The sequence below is a fragment of the Eptesicus fuscus genome, chromosome 8 (genome assembly GCF_027574615.1).
Source record: "Eptesicus fuscus isolate TK198812 chromosome 8, DD_ASM_mEF_20220401, whole genome shotgun sequence".
Lineage (NCBI taxonomy): Eukaryota > Metazoa > Chordata > Mammalia > Chiroptera > Vespertilionidae > Eptesicus > Eptesicus fuscus.
In genome coordinates, this window is record NC_072480.1 from 87,697,366 (window position 1) to 87,702,571 (window position 5,206).

The 5,206-nt window shown below is 43.0% G+C and overlaps 1 non-coding gene across 1 annotated transcript; it reads right to left on the reverse strand.

Annotated features, from left to right (window-relative positions):
• Window positions 1-3,512: 3,512 nt before the first annotated feature.
• On the reverse strand, window positions 3,513-3,619 carry LOC114233283 (U6 spliceosomal RNA). Its single transcript, XR_003619433.2, has one exon. It is a non-coding gene; the product is annotated as a U6 spliceosomal RNA (small nuclear RNA).
• Window positions 3,620-5,206: the final 1,587 nt, after the last annotated feature.

The window sequence follows — 5,206 nt, forward strand, 5'->3', positions numbered from 1 at the left end:
TTGAAGAAGGCTTCGAATGGGTCTTCCTGGCTCCCAACTCTACCCCACCTAGTTTTTCCTGGGTAGTCCTGACCAACAAATAGTCCTTAGATATTATGTCCCCAAGAACCTACAGTAGCTCAGATCCAAGCCACTCAACTTGACCTTTAAAGCCCATCCTATGTCTGGCTCCAATAAACACATATGGTTTTCTTTTCTTTTTTTTTTAATATTATAGTCTTTTTTTTTTTTATGAAGAAGAGCTATTTATTAGTCTCATGATCTTTAAATGAAACTACAGAATTTATTCATATCTCACCAGTTGTTCTACCAGTGGCCTCATTCATCCCAAGACCCAATCCAGGATACTATGTTGCATCAAATTGTTGTGTCTTCTTCATCTCCTTCACTATGGGACATTTTCCCAGTCCATTCTTGTTTTTCTTTATCTTGACACTTTTAAAGAGTACACAAGGATATTTTGCATAATGTCCCCCAATTTGAGCTCATTGATATTTTCTTTTATTTCAAGAAAAATAATTTTAAATATAATAATGTTACATGCAATAAACATTAATATCTCAAGAAAAACAATTTTAAATATGATTATTTTACATGCAATAAATACCAATTCTTCAAGAAAAATAATCTTACATATAATAATATTACATGCAACAAACATTAACATTTCAAGAATAAAAGGATTTTAAGTATAATAATATTACCAAAACTGTACTGACATAGTATGATATCACAAAAGTTGTAGGAAATATTAAAAATCTGCAAATAACAGAATTACTTCTATTATATTCTAGAATACTAGAGGCCCGGTGCACGAAATTCGTGCATGCAGGAGGGTTGTCCCTCAGCCCAGCCTGTACCCTCTCCAATATGGGACCCCTTGAGGTATGTCTGACTGCCCGTTTAGGCCCGATCCCAGTGGGATTGGGCCTAAACGGGCAGTCAGACATCCCTCTCACAATCCAGGACTACTGGCTCCCAACTGCTTGCCTGCCTGGCTTCCTGATTGCCCCTAACCACTTCTGCCTGCCAGTTTGATCACCCCCTAACCACTCTGCTACCAGCCTGTTTGCCCCCAACTTCCCTCCTCTGCCGGTCTGATCACCCCTAACTGCCCTCTCCTGCAGGGTTGATCACCTCCAACTGCCCTCCCTTGCAGGCTTGGTCCCTCTCAATTGCCCTCCCTTGCAGGCAGGGTGCCTCCCAACTGCCCTCTCCTGCTGGCCATCTTGTGGTGGCCATCTTGTGTCCACATGGGGGCAGGATCTTTGACCACATGAGGGCAGCTATATTGTGTGTTGCAGTGATGATCAATCTGCATATTACTCTTTTATTAGATAGGATAGAGGCCTGGTACAGGGGTGGGGGCCAGCTCGTTTGCCCTGAAGGGTGTCCCGGATCAGGTGGGGGATCCCTTGGGGCATGGGGCGGCCTGAGCAAGGGGCCTGTGGTGGTTTGCAGGCTGGCCACGCCCCCTGGCAACCCAAGCAGAGGCCCTGGTATCTGGAATTTATTTTCCTTCTACAATTGAAACTTTGTAGCCTGGAGCGGAGCCAAGCCTGGGGCTCCCTCCGAGGCTGGCAGCCATTTGTGTTGGTGTTATAATTGAAACTTTGTTACATTAAGCGGGTGGGCCCGGCCAGGGTGTGCGGAAAGCTTTGCTTCCCCTGTTGCCAGCGGCAACCCTGGCCTGCTCTCTCAAGCTCCATTCTGCCGCCATTTGTTTGAATTTGTTTACCTTCTATAATTGAAACTTTGTAACTTGAGTGGAGGCTTAGGCCTGGCAAGGGCAGGCAGAAAGCTTGGCTTCCTCTGTTACCTAGGAAACCTTGCTCTCTGTGGCTGTAGCCATCTTGGTTTGGGTTAATTTGCATACTCGCTCTGATTGGATGGTGGGCATGGCTTGTGGGCGTGGCTTGTGGGTGTGTCGGAGGAATGGTCAATTTGCATATTTGTCTATTATTAGATAGGATACTTTTCCATTCTGGCTCTATTTTTGTTCATCAGTTTATGTTGTTCATTATATTCCACAAATGAGTGAGATCATATGATATTTATCTTTCTCCGACTGGCTTCTTTCACTTAGCTTGATGCTTTTAAAGTCTATTTTGTCGGATATGAGTATTGCTACTCCAGCTTTTTTTTCTTTTCCATTTGCATGAAAATTTTTTTTCCATCCCTTCATTTTCATCCTGTGTGTGTCTTTTGTTTTGAGGTGTGTCTCTTATAGACAGCATTTAGTTGGGTCATGTTTTTGTGTTCATTCATCTACCTTACACCTTTTGATTAGAGCATTTAATCCATTTACATTTAGGGTTATTATTGAGAGGTACACATTTTAATTCTGTATGGCTAGGTTTCTCTCTCTGTTTCTTCTTCTCAGCAATCCCTTACAGCAATCCCTTTAGCATTTTTTGTATTGCTGGCTTGGTGGTGATGAACTCCTTTAGCCTTTTTTTTGTCCAGGAAGCTCTTTATTTGACCATCTATTTTGAATGATAGCCTTGCTGTATATAGTAATCTTGGTCTCAGATACTTGCTTTCCATTACCTTGAGTACTTTATGCCATTCCCTTCTGGGCTGTAGAGTTTCTGATGAGAAATCAGGTGTCAGCCTTATGGGAACTCCTTTGTAGGTAACAGTTTTGTTTTCTCTTGCTGCCTTTAAGATTCTATCTTTTTCTTTAATTTTTGGCATTTTAATTATGATGTGCCTGGGCATGGATCTGGTTGGGTTCTTCTTGCTTGGGGTTCTCTGTGTCTCCTGAACTTGTGTGACTTTTCCCTTTAGCAGGTTAGGGAAGTTTTCTACCATTATTTCTTCAAACACCTTCTCTATTCCTTTCTCCCTTTCTGCCTCTTCTGGAACTCCTACTATTCTAATATTGTTACGTTTCACATTGTCCCACAGCTCCCTTAAACTGTCCTCCTGTTTTTTAATTGTTTTTTCTTTTTGGTTTTCTAATTGAGTGATATTTTCAACTCTGTCTTCTAAGTCACTGATTCGATTCTCAGCTTCCCCTAATATGCTGTGTATTCCTTCCAATGTGTTCTTTATTTGTGTTATGTCATTCTTTATCTCAGACTGTTCTTTTTTTCATAGTTACTATATCTTTTTTCATAGTGTTGAGCATTTTTACCATCAGTACTCTGAACTCTATTTCAGATAAATTTCTTATCTCTGCTTCATTTATCTCTTCTACTGGGGAATTCACTAGTTCTTTCATTTGGGGGTTGTTTCTTTGTTTCCTCATTTTGGTTGTCTTTTTGGGTTTGTGACTATGTATTAGGTAGATCCTCTACAACTCTCAGTCTCTAGTGCAGGACAGTGTTAAAGGCTATTTCTGACTAATTGGATCAGGCAAAGTCTCAAAGCCTCCAGAGACCACCTCTGTCTACAGACTAATAGAATTCTGACTTCAATTGTCCCCAGGCAATCATCCTCAGGTGTGGTGAGAGATTTTTTGAACAGGGTGGGGCGGTTGCTTCTGCCTGGAGGTTAATTGTTACTTTCTTTTTTTTTTTCACTTCACAAATTTGCGTGTCATCCTTGCGCAGGGGCCATGCTAATCTTCTCTGTATCATTCCGATTTTAGTATATGTGCTGCCGAAGCGAGCACTAATTGTTACTTTTAATCTCTTAAGTGGTCTCAGGGCAAGGTGTTTTCAAATAGGGTGTGTCGACTATCTTCCACCCCAGGTAAGGCAGATGTCTATATGGGAAAGATGTCCTCCACTGCAAGAGGGAATGACTCAACCCAGGAAACTTGGGGTCTTAGCCTTCTGAGGTCTATCTCCCTAGTCCCCAGTCCTGGGTTCTGCTATCACAGCTCCAGTCCACTTCACTCTCCCTCTGCCAGGGGGTGGGTGGCTCCACAGGGAATTTTTGTGCTTTGGCCCTGTAAGAGGATGCCCAAACTTTTAGCTGCCACTCCCTGGCAGACAGCACCCCACTGCTTTTCATAGCTAGATGTTATGTGGGTACCCTCATCAGTTTGGTGCTCTCTGCTGGGGAGCCTGGGTTGGAGATTAGATCCCAGAGTTCTCAGTGGCACCCCCCCCCCCCCACCCCACAGCTGAGATATCTCTCCGGGACTTCAGTTGCCATCTGTGGGTGCCTGGCCAGACTTTTCGTGCCTCCGCCCCTCCTATCAGTCTCTATGCCATTTCCACCTTCGGTCCTTGGGTATCAGGGTTCGCTCCTGTGAGTTTTCCGTTGATTATTCAGGAAGCCTTTCCGTATTTCAGTTGTAATTCCAGCTTGTTCCTGGGAGCATGTCCATGCAGCATCCTCCTACTCTGCTACCATTTTTAATCTCTCCACATATGGTTTTCTTTCCCTATTTCAGTAGCCATTCCTGACAGATTCATTTCCTGTGTCCAGCCTGCTCAGGATGCTCTCTTTTACCTCTTTACCCACCTACCTTGTTGCCCCTACTGCCCCCTGAAGCTCCAGGTAAGCCTCCAGCTTATGGCTGAAATCCCTGGTTATTTTCTAATATTCATTCTCTTCTTTTGCAGCAATAGATATTTAGCTGGGATTATGACTTCCCAGATCAAAGGCCACATGTCCCAGTTTCTCTTAGAGTGGGGCTTGGTCAAATAAGCAAGTTCATTCATGAGCAAGATTGTGCAATCTGTGGATGATATTCTTAAAGAAAGGGCGTGTTTTTTCCTTGGCCCTGTCTGTGGCTGGGAAGTGGACAGGGTGTGAGCTCTTTACACTGGATGGATGTACACTAAGAGGGAATAACCATAAGAAGTCTCAGTCCCTAACAGCCTGTAGCTGTCATATAAGCTCCATGTCATATCAGCCCTGGATGCTTACTTAGACACATGAGAGAAATAACTTCTGACTTGTGTAAGCATTTTAAATGTGGATTGCTGCTATAGCAGCAGAACTACACACCTCCTTCAAGAAGCCTTCCTGCCTCTTCCATTCTTTAAACTCCCACCATGACCACAAAGTTTGGTGCATATTTGTTTTCACTTTATTTCCTTACTCGGACAGTTTGGCACAGTTGAAAGAACACTGAGCTAGAAGTTAGAAGACCTAGGCTCTAGCCTTTCCTGATTAACAGTATGTGTCACTTAATCTCTCTAAGCCTCAGTGTTCTCTACTGTTTAAGGGGAATAAAAATTGTATCTCCTGTAAGAGGAGATGTGAAAATATTTTGTAAAACACAAAGAGAGTAGTATTGTTTTGC